This window comes from Anser anser (genome assembly GCF_964211835.1).
Source record: "Anser anser genome assembly, chromosome: 18".
NCBI lineage: Eukaryota > Metazoa > Chordata > Aves > Anseriformes > Anatidae > Anser > Anser anser.
Genome location: NC_139739.1, coordinates 9,371,197 through 9,394,965, shown reverse-complemented (window position 1 = coordinate 9,394,965; position 23,769 = coordinate 9,371,197). Strand labels below are relative to the sequence as shown.

The 23,769-nt window shown below is 47.5% G+C and overlaps 1 protein-coding gene and 1 long non-coding RNA gene across 3 annotated transcripts in view; one reads left to right on the top strand and one right to left on the bottom strand.

Moving 5' to 3' along the window:
* Positions 1-23,769, top strand: part of TOP3B (DNA topoisomerase III beta) — an 84,784-nt gene that overhangs the window by 7,682 nt on the left and 53,333 nt on the right. The window lies entirely within an intron of this gene.
* LOC310883388 lies at positions 317-21,938 on the bottom strand. Of its 2 annotated transcripts, XR_014573501.1 has the most exons (3): positions 17,398-21,938; positions 12,985-16,271; positions 317-2,722 (listed from the first exon to the last, which is right to left on the bottom strand). It is a non-coding gene; the product is annotated as an uncharacterized lncRNA (long non-coding RNA). The 2 variants fall into 2 exon arrangements; XR_014573500.1 differs by having other exon boundaries at positions 12,985-21,938.

Genomic DNA, 23,769 nt, shown 5'->3' with positions numbered 1-23,769 from the left:
GCTCCTTGCCCAGTCAACCCCTTTATTCAAGGTGCTGGATCTCAGGAGCACAGTGGTTTCCCATTATTGTTATAATCTTTTGCCAAAGAGATATCCCCCCTTCTCAGTAATGCACCAAAGTGGAAGTAATCGCTCTTTTTTCTTCTTGCATTTGTCCTTTCCTGTTTCATTCACCGATTGAAAAATGGCTAAAGAGCAGCCCCCATTTCACCTCCCCTTTTCCCTGATTGACTCAGCAGCTCCTGGGACAGAGAGAGGAAAGGGGCCTCGAGGTCACAACCTTCACAATCTTCAAAGCCCCTGCCGCTTCCAGCAGCTGTCACAGCTCTCACTGACCATATCCCCAGAAGGTCAGCAAAAAAATAAACACTGGGGCCCGACAGGTCCCCTTCTCATGCAAACTGGCCGTTTCCCTCCCCAGCTCCCATTCCATGCATAGCTTACACATAGGAGACCCCCTTGGATTTGCACAGAGCTATGCGAGAGCGAAATGCCACAGAAAATAAAAGCAGAAGGGCTTCCTGGGCAGGCAGGGTGGGAAAAAGAAAAGCGGCTTCCTGAGCTCTGCATGCCCACCCACAGGCTGCTGCAGCCATTTTGTGTGTGCACAGCCTGAAGGTGAAGCTGGGGAGGGGGCTGACTTTTCCCTGGGAGAGAGACTGCAGGGAAGGATTCGGCTTTTATATCTGCTTGTGCACGTGAGAGACGGAAGAGAGAATCCAAAAGAAATAGGAAATGAAGCATAGACTGTAAAAGCCTTTTCATCAGGATTAGATTGCAACCCTTGCCTAGAGCCGGTCTGCTTTCTGCACTCACCTTCCTCTGCAAAAAGTCATGATGAAGCAGAAACAGTGCCAGGGAGAAGCGCGGGTTCAAAAGGCCAGAGTGGAAAGGTCCTTTGCTAAAGGAAATACCCCTCCCCGGCCCTCTTTTATAGAAGGATCCATTTCGCCATGGCCACTAATAATCACGGGGCTATTTCCTGGCCTTCCCAGCTGCAGAGCGCCGTTCTGCTCTCCCTTACTGCAGCCCCTTCCCCTCCCGCCCCACCGCCGAGCCCAGCACCAGGGCTTGCCTCCCGCCTGCTTTTCGGGCTCCACAGGGCAGGAAGACCCCCGGTCCAATTAGAGCCTTTAGCCTCTCCCCACAAAGCGCACGCCTGGCTGGCCCCACAAAAACCCGTCGCGGGGGCTCTGCCTCTGTGCGCCGCCGCTGGGGAGGCCGGTGACCTGCAAGAAACCCCCCCGAGGAAGAAAAGGCAGCGACAGGGACATGGGAAGTCACTTTATTTGTGCGGGGCCGCTCACCTCACCCTGCCCCTGCACCAAGCTCCCCACGGCCTCGGGTCATGATCCCGGCTCCCCCTGGCCCCCCGTAAGACAGCTCTTGGGTGGGGGGCCCAGCCCTGCTCGCTGTCACCGGTTCGGTCCCGGCTCTCGCCGTTCCCCGGCGCACTGACGCCCTTTCATTATTGCACTGCTCGCTGCGACCGTGACAGTAGTGCAACAGGGAAAGAGGGGCAGCCCGCCCGGTGGTCCCAGCGCTGGCCCGGCTGCCGGGCTGGGGGCATGGAGGGAGAGCCCGGGCTTAGGGGGGGGGGGTGTGGGGATTTCCTGGCTTTGCCCCCAAGCTGGCTGCCTCTGCTGGAGCGATGCCGGGTGGGTGTGTGAGGGGGTGAAGCCCCAAGCAGCGAGTGCAGCCCGGCAGCACCCTGAGCCCAGCTGCACTGCAGCAGCCCCACGCTGCCCGGGGAGAAGCTTGTGAAGCCCCGCAGAGGCAGCGGCTGCTCCGCCGAGCCTCGCTCTGGCCCCAGAGTCCCCTCCCACCACCCCTTTCCCTGGGCCCCAGAGGTCCCGAAAGGGACCGCGGGGACCACCTGAAATGGAAGGCAGGGCCACCCACTCGGCCATCCCGGCTGCTGTCAGCCCCCAGCTGATCCCTCACAAAGCGGAGAGATTTAACGCCCCCGTCCCTTGCTCCTTTCCCACGTACCTCCGGGAACGGCTCTAGGGAAGGGCCGGGGGCCGTGCCCAGCCCCGCTCCACCACCCGACCCTGCTGCGAGCCGCGGGCCCGGCCGTGCTCGCCGGGCAGAGGTGAGAGCTTTGCTGCGGGGAGGTCACCGGGAGCAGAGTCTCGGCCCCTTTGTGCGGCGCCCTGCTTCGCACAGCGCTGGTTTTCGGGCTGGAATCAGGCGCGGAAACAGCAAGTGTGGCTATGTATCTCCTCCCATCCCTCGGTGGGTGTTTACATCGTGATGTAAAATAGGCACCCTTCAAACCTCTCGGGACTCGTGCTATTTAAAATGGAGACACGATGGGTTTCTCCAGTTTCAGTCACCGCTTGAGCTTTTTAAACACAAGGCCATTTTGAATCCTGTGCGATAGCATCGAAAATACGCCCATTACTCACAACCTGAGTCACCACAATAGCACGATTATTTGTCACAAGTAACGTCTCCGCACCATTACTTGCCTATCTAACAAGGCTCGGTATTTCACAACTTTCCCCTTAATTCGATGGGCACATAGGATTAGTTTTTCCTGCTGTGGCTGTCTTCTCTCCGTGAAGAATACCCCCAAAAGAAAAGACCCTATAAGCAATATTGCACTACTACCCTGAGCACAAAAGCAGAGGCAATATTGATAGGGTCTCATCCTTAAGGTTAGGAAGCTGGACAATGTGTCTTGCGGCAGGTGACTGGAGGGAGCTTCATTCCATGCCTGCAAATGGGGAAGGGGTAAAAAGTTAGAAAGCAGCGCACTGCCCTGTGGATTGCAGCACCCTGTGCTCCCGGGAGGCTGGGGTGCAGGAGCAGTAAACCTCTGGCCCTGCAGAATCGGTGCAGGGACACTGTCCCTTCCTCCCAGGACGTACGTAACACCACTGTGGATTTTACCCAGGTTTCTGTACCTCTGTCCTCAGTTCTCACCTTCTTCTTGCGTGTAAATTTCTCCTTTATTAATAAACTCAGTCAATTAGCTGCCTGAGCTGTTAGAGGCTGGGAAGCACTATTTATTTGGTTAATTGATAGTTGTATTTTGAACCTCTTAGTAATAGGCATCAAGCCCTCGGAGAACTTCCTTTCCAGGGCTGTCCTACTTGGAGAGCCCAGTGTTTTAAAATATCCCTCCCTTCATTGGAAATCACGGGATTAAGTACACACCAAAAATTAGAAAGCGAAACAGGATCTCCAGGGCTGGCTCTCCAGCGCTGACTTCACATTAACGCACACAGATTAGACACTGTTTGGAGACGCACGCGTGCTGTGCCCTAGCTAGTTTTGTTTAGCTTTTTCTCCTCCTGCCCCCTCCCTGGCACCTTTCCTGTCCTAGGCTGGAAGGCACGATCTTCAGCTGGGGCTGAGCGCACCAGCAGCCACAGAAAGGAATCCCAGGGAGGGGCTGAGGCACCTCCAGCTTCAGGGTTGCTTTGCCAGCGAGGCTCTTCCTCTGCAATCCGGCTCCCAGTGAACCTGCCCCAGTGCTTTTGTCACGTAGGAACACTTGAGAGTCCAGAGGAAGGTGAAGGAAACTTCATTCCCAGGCCATCCCAAACCAGCTCATGATTTTGACACTTTAAGCTTCTCTTTCCTCAGCCTGCTTTCCAGTGGATTAAATAGGAGTGTAATGGAGAGACAATCCCCTAATTCATGGATTGCTGGCTAATTTATGCATACCACATTGATCTGGTCTTTGCCATTAGAGATCCCTGGCGTTTGGCATGCTGGTGTGAGGCAGCCCTGCATCCCCTTTGATGTTGCCTGACTTGCCCAAAGCAGCTGAAAACCAAGGACATGCCAAAGAAAAGAGAACAGGGGAAGCTCCATTAATTGTTTGTTTTTCTAATGGACTGATAAACAAAATCTCCACTCTGCCCCAACCCCTCCCTATCCCCATCCTTTGTGATGCTTGTTGGAAGCAAACAGGAATCTTTCTTCCACATTATTTATTTGTATTAACCTTTGCTCACACTAATTAAAAGGCCATGTTCACAGAGATTGCTGTAAGCAGCTCAGAATGAGTTTTTATCAAACTTTGGTGTTCTTTTTACCTTGGCAAAACCTCACGTTTAACCCTGCCACTCTGCTTCTCAGCAATCCCTGCAACCTAGACATCCAGTTGGACTGAGCACAAAAAAAATGCAGCTAGGCTCTGCCTTACCTTTCCATCTACTCCCGTCCAGTCTCTATTTTGCTTATGTTTACCATGTGTTTTCCACTCTTCAGCCTCGATGTTATTTCAAACAAGACTTATGCTGAACACACACAATTTAACTTCTCCAGCGGCCCAAAGACAAGCCCACTGGTGAGTGTACAGTTGAAACGTACAATTCACACATCGAGTGATGTTGCTAGTGCATCAGTAGTGGTGGGGGAAAGCACGACTTGACAATTTCTACACAACTTAAGAATTTCAGTAGTTGCAGAAGCTACAACTGGCAGGAAGGAGTAAGGGATGTAATTAGAGACGTCAGCCACGAGTTAAAGTCCAAGCAAAGGCAATTAAAATACTATGCCTTTATGTTTCTGGATCTGCACTGAGAGCCTAGACGTGTCTCAAGAATTTCCTTATCTCCAAGTGGTGCACTGGCACAGGACTCCCCACACTCCCCCCCCCCCCCCTTTTTTCTTTTTTAACAAGACAGGAAAAATAAAGGCGGCTTCAAATATCCAATAGTATTTTCCTAGTTTGCAAACAATATGTGCAAAGCCAGGGTCAATCTACGTCCTATAGCAGGGAGACTTCTCTGGAATGTATATGGGGGTTATTTTAAAATAAACGTTTAAACACGAGATTATGAAATGCATGCTATTTATACTCCAAGAGGCTCAGCATCTCTAGATATGTTTAGAAACCTCTCTCGCCTTTAATCACTGTTATAGAAACTAAATGGAAATGTCACCCAGACTAGTATGGAAATAATGCTTTACATGTTGCTCAATAATCAAAGCTTTTTTTTTTTTTTTTGGCAGTGTTGGGGGGGAATCTCTAATGGTAGTGGAGTCATTGCTGTATGTTTAAGCCCCACTTTTCTGATGTTAGCAGAAAGCATCGGTGAGACTGAAGTGTCCCAATGATGAAGCTTGGGGATAAATATAAAGTAGTGAGCAGCCTCTCTGGAGCTCAGAGGCCTCCTGCTCCATGTGAGATCAAACCTCATCCTCCTTGGTTTAGTTCAGGGAGCCATTTCCCCTTCCCCTCATTGCTGTTTGTTTGTTTGTTTTCCCTTGCGGTTAAAGGTGCCACTTCGGGCAAGAGTGTTTTTTAAACGTTCATCTTGGTTGCAACCTCACAAAACGTGGCAGGACAACAAAGCTTCAGTCCAGCCTTGTTTCCCTGGTCACAGCCATTTCGCTAGCCTGGGGAAAGGAGACCATTTAAAAGCCATCTTGCAATTAAATACATTATATAGTCCACAATATATTTTCTGCAGCAAAATTGACACTATTACCAAAGGTCAGAGCAAACACTTTGGAAACAGCTGTAGGCTGAGGGTTGATTTAGAGTTTTCCAACCTCTTTAGTAATTTTATCATTGTTTTAAAACTGGGAAGTGTTGCCTTTTTAATTCTCTCTCCTTTTTTTTTTTTTTGAAAGAGAAAATTCTTAGCATTCCAGTCCTGGCTCCTTAAGTCTATCTTGCAAGTTACTACAAATCCGTCCAGAGAAAAAGGGGATTCTTGCTTCCATGCAAGAGTCAACCTGTCCAGGTGTGAGCCTGGAGAGGCCGTGCTGGCAGCCCTCCCCGCAAACACTGCCTTCCCGAGCCCGTTTCACCCACCAGGCCGGGGGCCTCTGTCACCCGCAGCCACTTATCAATACGTCCCCCCTCCCTCCGCCTGCAATCAGGAGGGATTACACACCAGAATGTCCTGCCGTTTGATTCTTGCTTATAATATTTAGTTTGTGGGTTTCAATAACCCTTTTCTCAGCAGCAACATTTCCTCGGCTGGCAGAAGCCAGATCTGCGTCAGTGAGCTCCATTAAAAGGAATGACAGAGCTCCTTAAACAGCCTAGACTTTGTAACCCCACAATACGGCTTTTCTGCGTGGTGTTTACCAGCGCTCTGCTGTCTGATGGAAAAAAAAAAAAAGACTTGTGGTACTGAACTCAGGAGCAAAATAGGGCTAAATCCTATCACCTGGGGAGGGCCGGGCCTGCTCCTGGCCCTGTGTGTACGGCAGGGCAAGAAGGGCGTCTCGGCAGTAGCCTCAACTGGTGGAGACGTGTGTGTGGGGCTGACCTCGGAGCCTGCCACCCCATCGGGAGCCCCACACAGCCCGGGGCAGCCCGAGCTGCCCTCACCGCTTCGCCCAGGGCTGTGATCCCCCCAAGGCCCCGGCTCTGCGGCTGGGCCCCGGGGTGCCGCAGGAGGGGAGCGGGCACCTCCTGGCCTACCCCCGGTCTCCGCACCACCCAAGAGCAGCGAGAGCGGGAGCGACCTTAACAGGGCTCGAGCACTAAATGCAATGACTCAAAAAGTCCCCCTGCAAAAAAAAAAAAAAAAAATCCCTCTGAAAACTTAAACCATCTGATTTCACTTTCCGCTCCAATTGGTTGTGTAGCCAGGGCGCAGGTCTGGCCTCCTCCACCACACTAATACCCTATGTGTGCTGCCTCCACAGAGGAGGGGTTCTTTTAACAAGTTTATGCAACAACAGGATGGAGGCTCTGCCGGAGCCCTTCCCCCCGCAGCCCGACCTGATTCCCCGCATTCCTCCCGCGCCCTCCCCCTCCGACCCAACTGGAGACAAACTCTGGCATCTCCACACACATGCAAATGGTTTCCCTTGCACAAATACAGGCTCCTGAAGGGGCCTTTGCTTCCGAATCGCCCCGCTTTTTTTTTTTTTTTGCTTTCCTCCAGTGCTTTTTTTTTTTTGTGCTGTTACATTCCTCAGCCAGGCAGGGTTAAAAAAAAAAAGAGAGAGAGAGAAAGAGCGAGTGGGGAAGGAAGGGCTTGGAATGTGTAACCTCCATCCCAGGCCCAGATCTGCAGGGGACCCCAGTCCTCACCCCCTGCGCCCCCAGGGCTGCCTTTGGCAGCCTGAGCTCGGTGGAGGGCCCGCAGTGGCTCCAGTGGCCACGAGCAGGCCTCAGATGGTGGCCCCTGGCCCTTGGCGAGTGGGACACAGTCCTTGTCACCACCCAGGCCTTCCCCTGCATCACATGCCTCGAATCCCCCCTGCCCAGGGGAGGTTTCCAAGTGGTGCTACCATCTGATTTCCAAGGGCAGAACTTTCCACCGACAAACAGCTCCGCGTGCATTCCCCCCAGGATCTTTGCGCCGCCGAACAAGGCAGGCTCCTGCCTCGGAGAGGCCATCTTACAGCCCGGCCTCAGCCCCACCGAGGCTGTCGCTGCCACTTGCTCCCACTGCCCGGTGGGCTCCGTGCTGCCCGCAGCGGGGTGCCTCCGGCCGGGCACCGCTCCTCCCTCCTGGCCTCCTCGGAGGGAGGCAGCGAAGGGCCCCTCGTGCATCCCCTCTGGTCACTCTTCTGCTCCTGGTGATGGTGGGGGGATGACGTCTCCCCCCCCCCCCCACCAGCAGGGTCTTCGCAGATCTCGCTCTCTCCTACTTCTTAATTAAACAGAAATTAGGAGGGGAAGGCGCCTCAGCTAACCAGGCCTCCCTGTTCCTTAACGCACGCAAAAATGGCAACCAGGCTGCAACGCGCAGAGATGGAGGAAAAGAAAAGCTCCAGAGAGAGGGAGCCATGCAGGCTCGGGTTACCTCCTCTGAGGCTTGGGCACCGCACCGCAGCCGCCACCGGCCCCGGGCCTCTGCTTCGGGTTCGGAGGCTTAGCCTTCTCCTCGGGGTGTGAAAGGGAGGCAGGCTTCAGCTCCTCACCCCACCGGGGACCGAAAAGGTGCCTTTTGTTTGCTTGCCTGTTCATTGAGGAATGGAGAGTGTTATTGAGGTTCAGCTTCCCCTTGTCCCTCTAAAATGGGATCCCCCCCCGGCCCCAGGATGTGGTCCTCCATTTTCTGCCTCCCCATGGCTCGCTCGCTAGCGTACCCTGGTCTGGGGTACGCAATGCAATCTGAAAATGCTCCTTTACCTAGATTTGATTTCCAATATGACGGCTCTCCCCACCCCCACCCTTTGCTCCCAAGGTAACAGCTCAAGGCTTCAGGAAAAAAAAAAGAGAGAGAGAGAGAGAGAAAGGTCCCATCCCCCAGCCCTCTAAACCCCTTTCTTAGCAGCTGCAAGTGAAAATACCACATCTGCCTCCAACCACACCACGAGTGACAGTCACCAACAGATTGTTATTTAAAGATCAATTCTGAATGCAATATTACGGTTCCTAGGCCTGCATCATCCCTGCGTCTCTCAGACCCGCTCCACACTTGCTATTGAGAACTGCAGAGAAAGATTGTCTTTCAAAATCTATTGATTATTATTTACGCGCCTTCTATTCTTTTTTTTTGTTTAATGAAAATGAAGGTATCAATATTGCTTTAGTCTTAACAGTAATTCCTCTAAAAGTGAAATACGATGGAACTTGGAAAATACATCAATAGGAAGCAAAAATTAAATTGCCTGTGAATACACGTGTATACATTAAAGTCACTGAATTCTATACACAATAACAACATCCTGAGGTTCCTAAGACTAATTTTTAAAGCAGAAACAAGAAAATATTCAGACTTGGTCAGGATATTTTTAAAGGTGGTGATTGCTCTAAAGGAGGACAAGAGGGCTTTAAAATGTGAATAGGCCAGCGTTTTATTTTACAACTTGGACACACAAACCCACGCTAGTGGCAGAAAGGGCAATCCATTTTGTACACTGAAGCAGTCAAAATGGGGAACAAAACCCAAGGAATTTCCATACAGACCACTCAAACTAAACACAAAATAAACAAACAAACACGAGGGCAGGGATTTTTTAGGCAATTTCTACACAGTCTTGACATTTTAACACTCGCTCGAGCCTTTGTGGCAGGGCGGGGAGGAGAAATCAGAGTAGGGGGATGGTTGCCTGCTAAAATGCATTAAATAACTACAGAATCCCATAATGTCAGGGGATGGGTGTGCAACAGTAACTGATCATAAGGATGTATTAGGACTGGAACCAAATGCTTTGACAATATTATTGCACTGCTTTATTTGTGCAGACAGTAGTGCAACATTGTCAGAGCCAGCGATACCAGCAGCCACTGTCACGTTCTGCACAGCTGCCCTGCATCCTTTTGTAAGGGACTGTTACATTACAGCGTTAACCACAATAACGTTTTTATGTTTAGCCCCAATAAAACTCTGCATGACAAAGTTTATTTGCAATCGTAATTAGACAAGGTTAAAAAAAAACAACAAAAAGTTAGTTAAAAAATGAGAGGGAGAAAGAAAGAGAGAGAGAGAGAGAGAGAAAGAGCACTGTTAGTATGGCTTGTTAAACAAACCATTCAGGCTTTTGCTACATGCCCAGTATATCTAGGCACGGTACGTTATGAAGGTTTTATACAATCAAATATTTTGCTATAGTAATGGAGAATAAAAAAGAACAAGGGGCTTAATTCAGCATTCCCAAACTTATGTGTTTCCATAAAAACTAAATTGGTCAGTCAATGAATCTGAACTACACGATTTAAATAAATCACAGAAAGTGGCAGCCCCTTCCTGTGCCTTCAGAAGTTTTCTTAATTGTGCTGTGTGTTTTCTAGTGGTTGACCAGTACAGACCAAAAAGCCTGATGTGTGTGTGTATATATAGACTGGTATAAATGCACCGTGCTTTGATTTGCTGTGGAGGAAAATGTTACAGAAATGATGGGACTTGTATACAAAAATACGTAGTGTCTGTGCTTCAATCTCATGCGTATCTCTGTGTCACCACTCAAAAATCACAGCATAAACACAACAGATTCATAGAATCAAATCAACAGCATTAAATCCCTACAGACATCGGTAGGGACCACCTTAAACATACAGGGAAGAGTTTCTAAGGGGGAAAAACTATGAAGAAATCACTATAAAATTTCATTGTAGATATTGCATGGAAGTGTGTAGAAATTTAATAATGAATTACTCACAGGATATTGGTAAACAAAGCAGGTAATGTGATGCCTTGAAAGCTCCCAGAAATGTTTAGAGCTTGTTTTAAATGGGATGTGTTTAAACTATTCCAGCCCTTTCATATATAAGGACAAATAAAATCTATAACCCAAGATCTCTCTCCTTATTTAAAACCACTCCCACATGTATAAAACCTTATTTCACACACGTGCATAAATACACTGGAGGAGGCATCTATTTTAGGGTTGTTTGCCCACTCTGAAGAGGGTGGGCTGCTAAAGGGGGTCATGTTTCTGCCAGCCAATGCCCTTTTAATATTGCACTGCTCATCATAATTGCCAGTAGTACAACAGAAAAAGGGCTCTGGACAACAGCATACTTCAGAGACTTTCCAATATAAGTGATAAATCAGTTAGAAACTTCTCCAAGTGATGGCCTTCTGTGCATGATTTACTCTAAAACAGATTTGTTACATTCAAAAAAAAGGAGTTTCTTCGACAACCACATTGATTCAATGTTATTCTTTAAAGTCAGATTTTAATATTTCACAACTGCATCTCAAAATTAACTTCAGCAAGAATTTAGAAAAGGTTGTTTTAGGGACTTTTTTTTCCCCCCATGATAAATGTACTGCATTAGAGCATGTGAAAGCAAAGACCAGAATTGGATTGTCCTCCTTGCATTTCAGGACCCAGCACGTTACAAAAGTAGGTGTGTAATGAATTAGATTAAACATTATCTCAAAGACACAATGCAGGAGAAGTTCATATTCTTTCTATTGCTTTCATCTGAATCATCTGCTAAAATATTTGGTATTTATTATATACATGCCTGCTAGCAGTTTAAATTGCTTCTATTTATTTTTAAGTGCTGAGGAAGTTTTGCTATTTTTTGCAAGCATCTAAACAAGCTTTCAAAACAACTGCCAGCCAGGAGGGGAGAGACCTTTAAAAGTCATCTGTTTGCATTGTGAAAACATTACTATTGAATTCTTTTCTTTCTTTTTTTCAGAAAGAATATAGGGGTAGTAAGGAGAAAACATCAGTTAATCATTACAAATCAGGCATTCCAAATAATTTTAGCAATAAGTAACATTTAAAAGTCAACTTGTTAGTCTTTAGGTTTCAAACTGTTTACCATTTGTTTCTTTAAACAATTTCAAACTTAAAGCTGGAAAACGTAACTACTTGTTAAATAAGAATCACTGGAGAAATTACAAAATACTTTGATTTCAAGCTTCAAACAATGCAAAGAAATTCTAGGTAAAGAAATCCAAACTTGAAAACAATTTTCCATAAACTGTACAGACGAGTAAGAATCGTACCAAATGCTACAATGAATTAAACTGATTCGAGTCTGGGGGAGTTTGGGCTGAGTGAGAAAATGCACTAAATGAATTCTGGTTGTCAAATTTATAGAGTAGTATTAACAAAAAGCCAGTTGATTTGGAAGTGTCCCAACCAATTAGAATCTTAAACTGTATCGTTGTTACTTGCTGATTTAATTTTATTTTTTTCTCCTTTTTTTTGGACAAGAATTTCTCCCTAACCCAGAAACCTAGGCTAGTTTGGAGATGTTTAAAACAGGAAAGAGAGAAAGGGGTGGGGGAAGAAAAAAGAGAGAGAGAGAGAGAGAGAGAAAGAGAGAGCGCCAGAAGAAAGAATGTGCTTTAAACTTCGGGAAGTTTTTTTTTTTTTTAAATTCCCGAGCCCCAGTTTGTGTTCGAGGGTACGAGCCCTCCTTACACAACTCGAAGACCACACACTGGAGGGAAACGGAGTGGAATTGGGGCAAAGTGCAAGAATGCCAAAGAAACACTTTGGGCTGCGCACCCTGGTTTATTGCAAAAACTCTGGACTATTTAAGCAAAGCATTACTTTTACGAGATTTAAATATTAAGCCAATATAAATACTGCTGGAGATAGCATGTGACTTAGTGCCTCGCTCTTTGGGGGTTTTAAGAGAGACAAAAAGAGAAGTGGGGGGGAGATCGGGACCTCTTAGAGACAGGAGAGCTACGCCGTGTGCGCAGGGAGAGCAGCGTGGCTCTGCCGGGGGCAGCGCTAACCGAGCCGCGCCGTGCCGAGCCGAGCCGCACAAAGCTCGCCGCGGGGCCGGCTCGGCTGCGGCGAACGGAGCGCGAGGCGCGGGACCGCGCTCGGTTTCTCCGAAGCTTTTCGCATAGGTGAAGGGACCGAGGGGAGGGGGAGGAAAAGGGAAAGAAGAGGCGCAGCCGGCTCGCCGCTAGCCAGAGCGTTTTCAGCCGAGCCCGTCCGCAGCCGCCTCCCGCGCATCCCCGTCTCTCCCCTCCGCACCGGGCCCCCGGCCGCCCCCGCCGCTCCCCGGCCCCGCCGCCGCCTTCCGCGGCCCCCGCCGGGGCACCGGCAGCAACTTCGCCGCCGGAGCCGCTCCGGAGGGAAGCGGCGCGGAGGGAGAGAAGGAGGCAGGGATGGATGGAGGCAAGGAGAGAGGGCAGGGCGGGCTCGCCCGCCCCACGGGGAAAGCGCTCCGGGAGAGCGGGGCTCCGGGATGCCGCGGTGCCCCCGCCTCGCCCCGCTCCCCGCCCGGGGGGGGCCGCCCCCACCGCTGCCCCGAGCCCCGCGGGGCCCCCACGGGCACGGCAGCAGCGGGGCCGCTCCCCGCCGTCCCCCCGCTCCCCTCCGGGGCCCTCCCTCTCCCGCCGTTTCCTCCCCGTCCCCCCAGGCTGCGATCCCCGGGGAGGCTGCGGCGGAGCCCCGGAGCCCCCCGGCTGCGGCGAGCCGGGCTCCGCGGGGCGGGGAGGCGAAACTTCCCAAAAGAGACGCAAAAGCGGGGATGGGACGGAACGGGACCGGCCCCGCGCTGCCCCCCAGGACCCCCCGGGTCCTCCCCCGATCCCCCCCAGGCCCCCGGCCCCGCGCCGGGCGGGCTCGGGCGCCGCTCCCCGAGCGCCGGCGCTCGGGGCAAAGCCCTCCGGTACGAACCTCATGGCCTCCCCGCTCCGGCCTCCATCTTTGACTAGTTGACATTCAGCTCCTGCCTGACCAAGTCCTCATTAGCATACCGCCCCGCCATTGGCCAAACCCTGCGCTAGTCTCTGCCACCGCCTCGCCCATTGGCCGCCGGGGAGGATATTTAAAAATATTAACCCGCCGCCCATTGGCCCGCCGCGGCCGACGTCACGGGCTGCTCTTTATTTTAACAATGAATGCACAAACACATTCTTCCATTCACAAATTTTTTTTTTCAGTAGTTTGCCCGCCTTTTCTCCAACTACATTTTCATTGATTTTTTTGTTTCAACTGAGGGGGTCCCGGTTGTAAACAGATAAATCAAAGGCGAGCAGAGGGGGGACCTGAGCAAATATTATTTTCTCCCTCTTTCTCTCTTTTGTTCGGTGCTGCTGGTGTTGGGGGAACAAACCCGAGCCCCAGCGGTCCCTTATCTGAGAGGTGTGGTCGGTGTTTCTCTGCTCTGCCCGAGAGATTGCAGCTATTCCGTGCATATTGCCCTCTCTAAGCTCGACCCGAGTAGAAAAGCAAGCCCTGCCTTGGCAAAACAAATCGCCGAGCTGTGCAAAGCAGAAGAGGCAGCGCTGCTCGAGCCGGGGCACCCCGCGTGTGCGAGCCCCGGGCCCGGCTCCCCCGGGTCCGCTCGGTGCCGGAGCCGCGCTCGGTACGGGCCGGGCAGGGCTGGGCTCCGCTGGGCAGGCACCGAGAGCCGGGGGCCAGCGGGGGGCACGGCGTGACACCAGGGGCTGCTCCCCCCGGGCATCGCTGCTGACCTCACATCGCGTTATCGCCGAGTCTGGGGGTAGGGAGGGAGGCTGCGTGGTATGGCTCCCACCCTGCGAGCCGCACAACGCGGGATTTGTTGAAAAAATGGATAAACGGGGACCGGGAGAGCAATGTGGCACGGTCTCTGTAACACGGGCATGTGCTGGTGGTTCTTGTTTGAAAAGATTTCTGCCACGTTGTTAACCAACAAACTCACGTTTGTGCAGTTGCTTTCACCTCTGAAATAAATAGCTCCTCCTGTGGAATCAGCTATTCAACAATTGTTTTCAACAGATGCTTTTTAAAATGAAAGTGTTTTAACACTCAAACGAGACCAACCTAACAGCAAATGAACTGAACAAGCTTTAAGAAAGTGATACGCTTCTGTACGTAAAAAAAAGTTGTGATTTTTTTTTCTATTGTATTTGCTAGCATTTTTTTAAGTAATCAGTATTTGAAAAACATTTCTCCCTAAAGTGATGAATGATTTTTGTTTCAAAATCTCCTTTCATTCCATTTGTTAACTACCTTCAAACACAGCCCGACCCCAAAATCTATCTCGTGTACATGTGAACTAGAATTTTACGTTATACAAGAAAAAGGATATTAGCTATTTTCAAAAATAAACTAAACTTCCTTTGTATCTATTCCTGGGCTTGGGAGTCGGTTCCCATTTGGATATTTTCTCCATATAAGTATGTTCGTGTGAGCATAGCCCCCACGCACATACACTGAACCCGAGTTGTAACCGCTGGGTCTGGGGCCGAATGGGTGGGGACTTGGGGCAGTGGATCTCTGGCAGTGTTTTTGGAGATGGGAGAGAAGGGCAGTGGGCTGTGAAATCACACATTCCTGTCCAATGGAGCTGAAATAATGGTATTGTTCTCTGGAAAAGAGGTTGCTTTTCTCTTCTCCATTCTTCCCCTGATCTGCAGGGACCTGATTGTGCAGTTAATCAGCAAAAAAGCGTTTGATGTAAGGCAGGGCGTGAATTCAAAAGGGCCAGGGGGGATTCAAGAGGGATTCTTCTGTCTGTTAGAAAATGTTTTTCTGATTTCAAAATGGTAGACGTTTGAAAAGCTGCGCTGGTCTCTTCAGAGATCCGGGTCTGTAGTAGGTACCAGCACTAATTATATCGCTTCCTTTGTGGGTTTGACACTTTACTGCTGGGGGAAAAAAAAAAAAAAAAAAGTAGATATCTTACAGCAAAACCAGAAAGATGTCCTTCCTGGAGCAAAGGTGAGCCCCTATATCCCTGCAGTTAATTCCTTCAGCTTGCTATCGGTCACCAGTGTCTCTTCACAACTGTCTTGCTAAATGTTTAGCACTGAATGAGGCACAGTAAATAACGAGCAAGGGAGCTGGTAAGAAGTAAGTTGGTTTTGTAGCTTGTTTTGGTGACCTGTGTCCTGAGTATGACATCCTCCTCCCCGAGTCCTTAAACATAGAGGCTTTCCTGTCCCACACTGGCTCATCCACAAATCTTTCATTGCCAGCCTTGTCCTGAATGCCAACAGTATCTGAAGCATGTTTCTCACTGCAGAGTGGTCAACCTTTTGAACAAAATGCTTTCTGCCGATTTCTGCTGTTGTATATATCCAACATCCTGCTAGCTTTCCTACGCCCAGCGTCTATACGTGCACAAATATGCAAATCCATTGCAATCCCTTTACTTAATATATTATTGCAGCCACACAGGAAATGACACATCCTAGAGAAAGGCAACTGCCTTGGATGTTTACATGAAAAATGTGTAACTTTACAGCAAGCTCCGAACGGCTTTGTCAGTTTAATTTTGGCCCAACTGTAAATAAAGTTAATGGAAGTTCCCCATCAGCAGCTCTGCTCGCCAGCCCCGGATCCGCCGCCTCCTCGCGCAGCTCTTCCCACTGGGCTCCTCCTGCGCTACGGAAGGAGCATTACTCTGCTGCAACGCCGGGCTGACCGGCTGGGTTTTTGTGTTTCAGGGCTGGGGGACATTGGGGAATTCTTTGGATTTTTCTGGTGGTGCTTTGCTGCAAATGGGCAGTTGTGCTCTTCCCTCCCTTTGGAAAGGAAGGCGGATGAAAGACATTTGTTGTGATGTTAGGTTGCTCTAAAGAAGGGCTCCTTGCAAACGTCCAGCGCTGGAGAAGAATGGCGTTTTTATCATTTTTAAACATCAGGGAGGGGAGGGAGAAAAGCAGATTTTTTTTCTCCTGGTCCTGGGGTGGTTTTGCAGTGTAACTCAATCTGATGTCACCGGGGGAGGAGTCTGCGCCGCGTTCCTTCAACTGGGGCTGCCTCGGTTCAAGGCCTTGTGGCTGAAAGTTCTTAAATCTGTGGCAGACAGGCATGACTATTTCTTAATGAGACCCCTGCTGCAATAACGCGTTTTTTATTTTAATCAGCTTCTTAATGCTATTAATTACGATTTCTTTAATAACGCTCTTCCCGTCTGCAAGGTTCCCGTAGTCCCACCCGAGCAGCACAGTAACACACTCCACCGTTAGCGTCTGTGTGAAAACACATGTACAAACCCATATAAAACCTTCCTAATTAGGTCTTGAACATACATATGCTTTGTGAATGTGGGTGACAGGCAGGAACAAAGGGAAAAGAGGAGGGCAAGGAAAATTTCATAGAAGTTTCCAATGATATTTGCAGAGGCTGTTATAAATTAACTTTAAAGTCCATCTTTGTGGAAGATTGATACATTTAGGAAGAATAGATTTGATTTTTGTGTTTTCTCTTTCCTTCCTGGCTCACTACCTGCAAACATTTGCTCCTGTGGATAAAACTGCAAGGCTGGATTCAAAACGAATTGATAAAACTCCACAGGAGACAGGAACAAATAGATTCGTAAAATGTTCATGGGGCAGCATTGACTAGTAATGTTTAAACTTAAACAGATTGGGCTTTTGGTTTGTCTCAACCTCAGAAAGCCCCTGCACGTAGTCTGGGAATCAAAGTCACCTCTGGGCTCCTCTAAAATCCTAAACCTCATTTTGCACAGCTACCTTGACTTTTCTTTTTTAACACACAGACTTCAATATGAAGTGGACCCTTTCTTTAAGCTCCGATTTGAATGATCCTTAAAGTTGCCAGTAAAATAGGTGAGATTTCACCATCCTCGTATTTTTAGCCAAGTAGTTTACAGAAAAGTTTTATTTGAATGGGCTTTGATTCAGGCACAGGAGAATAAAACAGTTTAAAATTGCTCTGTGAGTGTATATCTCTATTCACATATATGAGGCTACACACCAGTGAAATTCAAATTGTTCTTTCCTTTTTTCATTCTTAGAGTTTTTCAACAAATGCAGCTGCTTAAAGGATTTTTAAATGAAAAATATAAACAAAAGAACTATTCACGACAAAAAGCCACCCTCGGAAACGTTTTAGTAATTGAGAAGCTGTCAGAAACGATTTTTAAAACTTTAAAACGCACCCGCGCCCACCCCCCCAAACACGTCTTTATTTAGGCTGAACAATCGTTTTAACGTGATACAAATGCAATATTTTCTTAATGCCATTTTCCTGTCTGCAGGATTGAAAATAAGAGAGCCGGAGAAACCTCCTCGTTCCTTTCGATAAAAATAAATAATCTCAATCATTTCCTAGCTAGCGGATGGCCAGAAATACCTTTCGTGTTTCCATAAACATATCCAATCGATAGCTTCAAAAGTGATTGAATGTAACCCAAACGCAGCCAGCCCCAAGATCTCAAATCTCTGCTGATCAAACCCCTACAAAGCAGGCTCTTGTGCTCGCTTTGACAGTGTCCGAGAGGGAGGGGAACATGAATGAGAAAAACAGTCGCTAAATGCAAGTTATGAATGAGGGATTGGATGGGAGGGAGGGAGGGAAGAAAAGAGGAAAAAAAAAAAAAAAGGAGGGGGGGGGGGGGGAGACGCAGCCCCTGCCCCAAGCCGGGTGAATTCCGCCGCTGTTGCCCCGCCGCGATTTGTGCGGGTCGGGTCGGGCCGGCAGCCGCAGCCCCGCACGGCCGCTGCTGGGGCGGGGGGCTCGGGGCCCGGCCGGGCTCCCCCCCGCCCCCCTCCCGCTTTTGTAAGGCAGGCCGGGGAGGTTTTATAGCGACTCTAATTCTCACTCCCTCCATTTCCTTCCTTTCTGCATTTTTTATCCCCCCTCCAGCCCGCCCCTCCCCTGCCCGCAGCCCCGCTATTGATTAACCGCTTCGCTGCTGCCCCGGCCGGGCTCTGCCGCTCCCGGGGAGCCCCCCCGGCAGTGGGGACACCCCCCCGGGATGGCCACGGTGCCCCCGGTGTGCCCGGGGAGCGGAGGGAGCCGGCGGTGGCCGCGTCCCCCCCCCTCCGCGACCCCCGACCCCATGGCCGGCGGCGGCGGGGAGCGGGCAGGAAGGGGTTAAGGGGCGCGGGCGGCATCGATCCGTATTGATGGCTTCGGTAGTTTGAAGGGATTTGGGGGCTGGGGGGGCGGGGAGCCTTCGCCTTGCTTTGAATTGGAACCCCCCGGCTGGGAGCTCGCTCCTAATTGCATGCACAGCATTCCTTCGGAGTGGGTGGTATCACCTTTTACTGCTGCTCCCTTCCACAGGGAAGGCCTGTAAAAATCCCTTTCATCTGCCCGAAAATCAATAGCCGGGGCTCTGCATGGCTGCTGTAAAAACAAAACAACCCCCCTGTCCCTCCCCCGCCAAAAAAAAATAAAATAAAAAAAAAGAGGGGGAAAAAAATAATAATAACGCTAATAATAGTCATAACAATAACTCCGGAGGGATGGGGGGAGAGGAGCCCCGAGCAGCTCCCACCCCGCAGCCGGGCGCGGGGCAGGGCCCCCCCGGCGCTGGGTTGGCAGCTGCTGGGGGCTCTTTGCGAGGGGCTGCGGGCTCCGGGCTGCTCCTGCTCCACTACAGCGGCCGGGGCTGGGCTGCAAAGCGCCTGCTGGCCGGAGCGGCGGGGAGGATGGCTGGAGGTCAGGAGCAGTGCCTAACAGGTTAAAAAGGACGGGGAGAGTGGGAAGTTGCAGAGTTATGGGTGGAGTTACCCACGCTTTAAAAAAAAAAAAAAAAAAAAAAAGAAGCACAACGGGGTAAACAAATTCATCTGGCGGAGAGTGCCACGAGGCGAGGGTGCTGTGCCTCGCTGTGTCCAGCACCGGGCTTTTGGAAGTCAGCAAGGAGAGGTTTTGCCAGGAAGCTCTTGAACCGAGCCGGTTTTTCGTTCTGCCCCCAGCCCGTGCAAAAGTGGTGCGGGGCTCGCTTAGGAGGGAACTTCCCCTTCGCTGCTGGGTCTTAATTTCTTTAGCACCGAGGGGAGAGGGGGGGATTGTTAAGCGTTTAAAAATCCATGCAAAATAAATCAATGTGTTTCTGCCATCTACGTTTCAATTCAATAACATCGTTTTCATAGAGCTATTTCATTAGTATGGAATAACTCACCTGTAAGTAATTACAGCTGACTTGCTCTCTAGCAGAGACCAAGGCAAGTCCAGAAAGGGGATAAAGGTTAGCTCAAAGAAATACTGCAGAGGTTTGGCATGGGTCTAAAAGTGAGTAGCTACGTTCTCTCCTTAGAAAGCAAGCAGTTCTTAATCATCATTTAAAAGAAAATTCATAGCTGTGTCTGGAAGCTTCATTTCAATGTGAAATCTAAAAGCAAAAAGCAGCCTGAAAGTGTTTCATCAGTACAACGTAATGTGGCTGCATCTAACAGAAAAAAGCTCCGAAGCAGCAAACAACCCCAAGTTCCTGTAACAATTGTTTGAGAAATCTGCCTTTCTCAGATTTCACACAGGCTCAAACAGTCAAATAGTTTGTTTGATATTTGTTGGTGTAATTCTACTTGTTGAAATTGTGTGTTGGCACTGGGCTACATTTGTTTGAAATTAGTTTATCAGTGTAACACTAACTGAGGAATGAGTTTACTGGTTCAAAAGTGCACGACTTTGAGAAAGATAATTTGAGTGGAGCTACACAAGGAAAAAACAAAACGTATTTTATTTTTTCCTATATAACTAAAATTAAATATTTTTTTATAGACTGTTTAGTGTAAAGCTGTATTCAAATTACAGTTCAAATGCTTCCCATTTTTATTTAATGATTTTTATTTAGACAAAATTGTCCCAAACATTTTGTATTAGTTCAGACAAATATGCAACAGTTATTTCTAGCTTGTTCAGAATATGCCTTAGGAAGCTTTCCAGGGCATGTTACTTTTAGAGAACCCTGGGTTTCTCAGTAACAAATACAATTTTAAATAGAAAGAAGCTTTTTCAGGATTAGCTAATTTCAGGAAGCTCATCCTTTCACCATTGTATGTACATTTTAAAATAAAATATTTACAAATAAAAAACCCTTCCTAAAATAGCTAGGATGAGCTTATCTTCATAATTCTGTGAATATGTACTTAAACCTCTGTTTGTAACAAAAGTAAAAAGGTCATTTTGCTGAATCAAACAATTAAAATGTGCTTCCAGCTAGCCAGGGAGCTGTGCTGTGAAAGACTGGAAGCATTTTTTTAGGAGTGCACTGCAGCAACAAAACACAGACTTGAAAGTATTTCAGGATCTCTTTCTTTTAGTGTCAAGAAGAACATTTTGGTTATTAAAAAAAAAAAATCCACTAAATTTAATTAGAAGCCAAACCTGAGGTTAAGTTTTTTCCTTCTTTCTAAATCTAGTGGCTCTTTTTAAAATAGTTTAAATGTTTTTTGTTTTTACGAACAAAACAAAATCAACTGTATAACCCACAGTTCAGAGAGCATGAAAAAAGGAAAGTGATTTCCTTCATTCACTGAATTAGTCTCAACAAACAATTTTGGAATTTCATTTGTTTGAAATCTGCAGCATATTTATCTCCCAGGCATTTTAGTGCACTAATCTGCTTGACATTCAAGAAAAGTAACTGAAGAACAAACCTCCCTCCTTACCCCCCCAGCAGAGTTGCCAATTAATCCGAATCTGTTAGCCCTGACCAAACGGGAGGAATCAGCAGGGTATTGTGGGAGATTTATCTGAGGGTCACATCTCACTTCTGAGTTAAGAATTTAATATGAAAATAAATCAGTATAGAGGTTTTCTCTGCCTTAGGTTATCTGTAAAATATGTGCCAAACACGAGGATAGTTGTGTGTTTGTTGAGGTGCAACCGCAGCCTGTCTCTGTGCGGTGTGAGCAGAGGTATTTGTTTCTCTGATTAATGCTGGGAGCAGCCTTTCCTTTTTTAACTACAAAATCCCACCAGCAAACACTTGTGCAGATGCACTTTGTGTGTGCAAAAGTAACTGACCTGCACAGATGGAGTGATGAAGTTATGGTTTGATTATCAAACCGATGCTTTAGTTCACAAAACTTGCGAATCTTCAGCCTAAATTTGGGGGGTGCGGGGGGTGACCTGTGGCTCTGTGCTCTCGGTTTGACTAGCTCATAAACTGTCCTTCAGAATGAAACAGAAAACTGCAGAAAGAAGTGTTTGCAGTTTTGCTTGGCATGGCTGCTGAATTACGTCCTAGAAATGAATTGAAAACTCATTTCCAGTGCTTTTAGCTGTTAACCAATATAACTCTGTTTTAAACCTGCAGCCTTGGTGGATGCTTCCAAAGTTAAATCTAACCTTTGTATTGTTCAGCAGCACCAGCAAGGCTTCATTTGAAACAACCTTTATTAAAACTTTGTTTCAAGATTAATTTCCCAGTACCTTTAAACTTGCGTGGTTTGCTCTTCTCACAAATCCCAAACAATTAATATTAGCATTTTGTTAAATTATTTTCTTGCAAGCTGTATACCAATTATTCAAGTCCATCAGAGATCAGTACTTCAATTATATTTAAAATATCACTTGTTAGTTCACATTTAGAATTCAGATCCCTCTGGTTAACTGAGCAGAGCACCTACCTTAAATCATAACCTTGCATTCCTCGTCAGTTGTAATGAAAGATACTGAACTAGTTAAGCAAGGCTTTGTTGGCACAAGTGGAAAATGAAAATAAATGAATTAACAAGCCTTGAAAAATAATCTTTGCAATTACAGAGTTTCTTTGGTTAATATCTCACACACATTGTGCATTTAACCACAGGAAAGTGGTGGGTGCTTAAGGTGTAAAAGAGCCTTTAGAAATATTTCAGTCAACACTGCTACCTCTTGAACATGTTTATGTATGCCTTTCATGTCAATGGGGAAAAAATAGCAATGAAATTTGGGTGTTTATACACCTAGAAACTGGGAAGTCCTGCTTAAATGCAGCAGCCTGTAGCTGGGAGCAGTTCTGTGAGAACTAGAGCTTTTTCACACTAATTGAGATCTGTACCTGGAAAATAACAACCCACAAGGAGAACTAATTCTTCAGTGAGAGCTCAAACCTGTTAGGAGCCTGTGACCAAACCCAGGACAAATTCAGATAGGGTTTACTATAAACACTCTCTTACAGAATAGTAGCTTTCTCTATCTGTGAAGGTGGAATTTAGATTGCAGAAGTCATCTGTTAAGATCAAACAGATAACAGGGGCTTTTCAAAACATTTAAAAATATTCCTTATCCACAATGTTATCTTTCTGACTAAATGATTTTAGTAAATGCTGGAGGGAATATGACATTAGCTAACGGAGTGCAAAGGGTCCCTGTTTGTCTCAATCCTCCGAGTATTCCTTGTAGTGGACTGAGTCCACATTTAAAACATTCAAATGCATTTCCCCAAATGACATCAAAGAGCTTTTAAATCAATATTTGGATGATCAGGGAGCAAATGTTTGAATTGGGAAAGGAAGGGGCAAATACAGCCCGTGCGTGGTTGCTGCAGCACGTCACACGCATTTCGAAGTGGGCAAATGCTGTGACATGGCAGAGCTGCAGTGGGGAGGCAAGGCAGGGGTTCTGTCCTTGGGCAGCTCCTCTGGGTAGAGAACATTTGGGGGGAATTACAGTGCCATCAAGGAAGGCTTGGGTTTTGCCTGGACAGTAGTGACAGGGAACTAGAGAAAAGGGCAAGTGAGTGCAGGGCAGCAGCAGTTCACCAGTTCTTCCAAGTACTTGATTTAATATTACCAGTGAAGAGGAAGACTTATGCTTTGTGGCAGAAACCAGAGAGAGCAGTTTTTTGGACCTCAACTTAGAATGAAGTTACTTTGGTGCTGTAAACACCATCAAAATCCTTTAAAAAATTAAGAATTTAAGAGAAAAATTGCTCTCCTAAGACCTGACAGTGGAAACTTCAAGCATCATTACGTTTCAGCTCAGACAGTTTTTCTCTTTCCAGTGTAAAAATTTAAGAGAGGAGAGGTGTACTCTGACTGTGATTAAACAAACCACACACACACACAAAGAAACCAACCCACTGTAAGAATACCTTGATAATATTTAAAACAGACTATTAGGGTTTCTTCCAAGTATGCATGTGAGCTTTGTCTAACAGGAGTTGACTCGGATGCAGTGTAAAGTTTATTTACTGCTCTTCGCTGGCTCTTGGCAGACCTTATCTTGGTTTCAGCACAACTTTCAGAAGTCCCTGGCACACCAAAACTTGCTATTTGTTAGCCTCCTGTAAAAAGTAATCAGCTTTCCTCCACTGCTCATGTAGAGGATGCACACTCTGTGCTTCATTACTGCTCCTTTGGATTTGAATTCAGTGGTACATTAAAAGATAACATCAAAAGAAATCTCTAAAACCTTTAGATTCACTATGTGATGGGGTGTTTTTAGTAAGAGTTTGTTAAACTATCCTGACTCAAGTAATAATCAAGATAGCATCTCCTTAAGCTACATTAATTCAGAGCCTTAAAGACCAAAATGTATATGGCAAAGAGTGCAAATTAATATGGTAAAGGGTGTTGTGCACTTAAACCACACTTTGAAACAACAGACTGTTCCAGAGAATAGTCTGCTGAGAATGCTCTCATCTCATTTAACTGAAATTAATCAAAATTAAACAAATTCTCAAAATGTCAAAAGTGATTGTAAAAAAACAATGTGCATTGCAAACCCCACCACCTAAACAGCCGTTATGTTTAAAGGAAATCTGTGATCTGCAACCAATTAGGA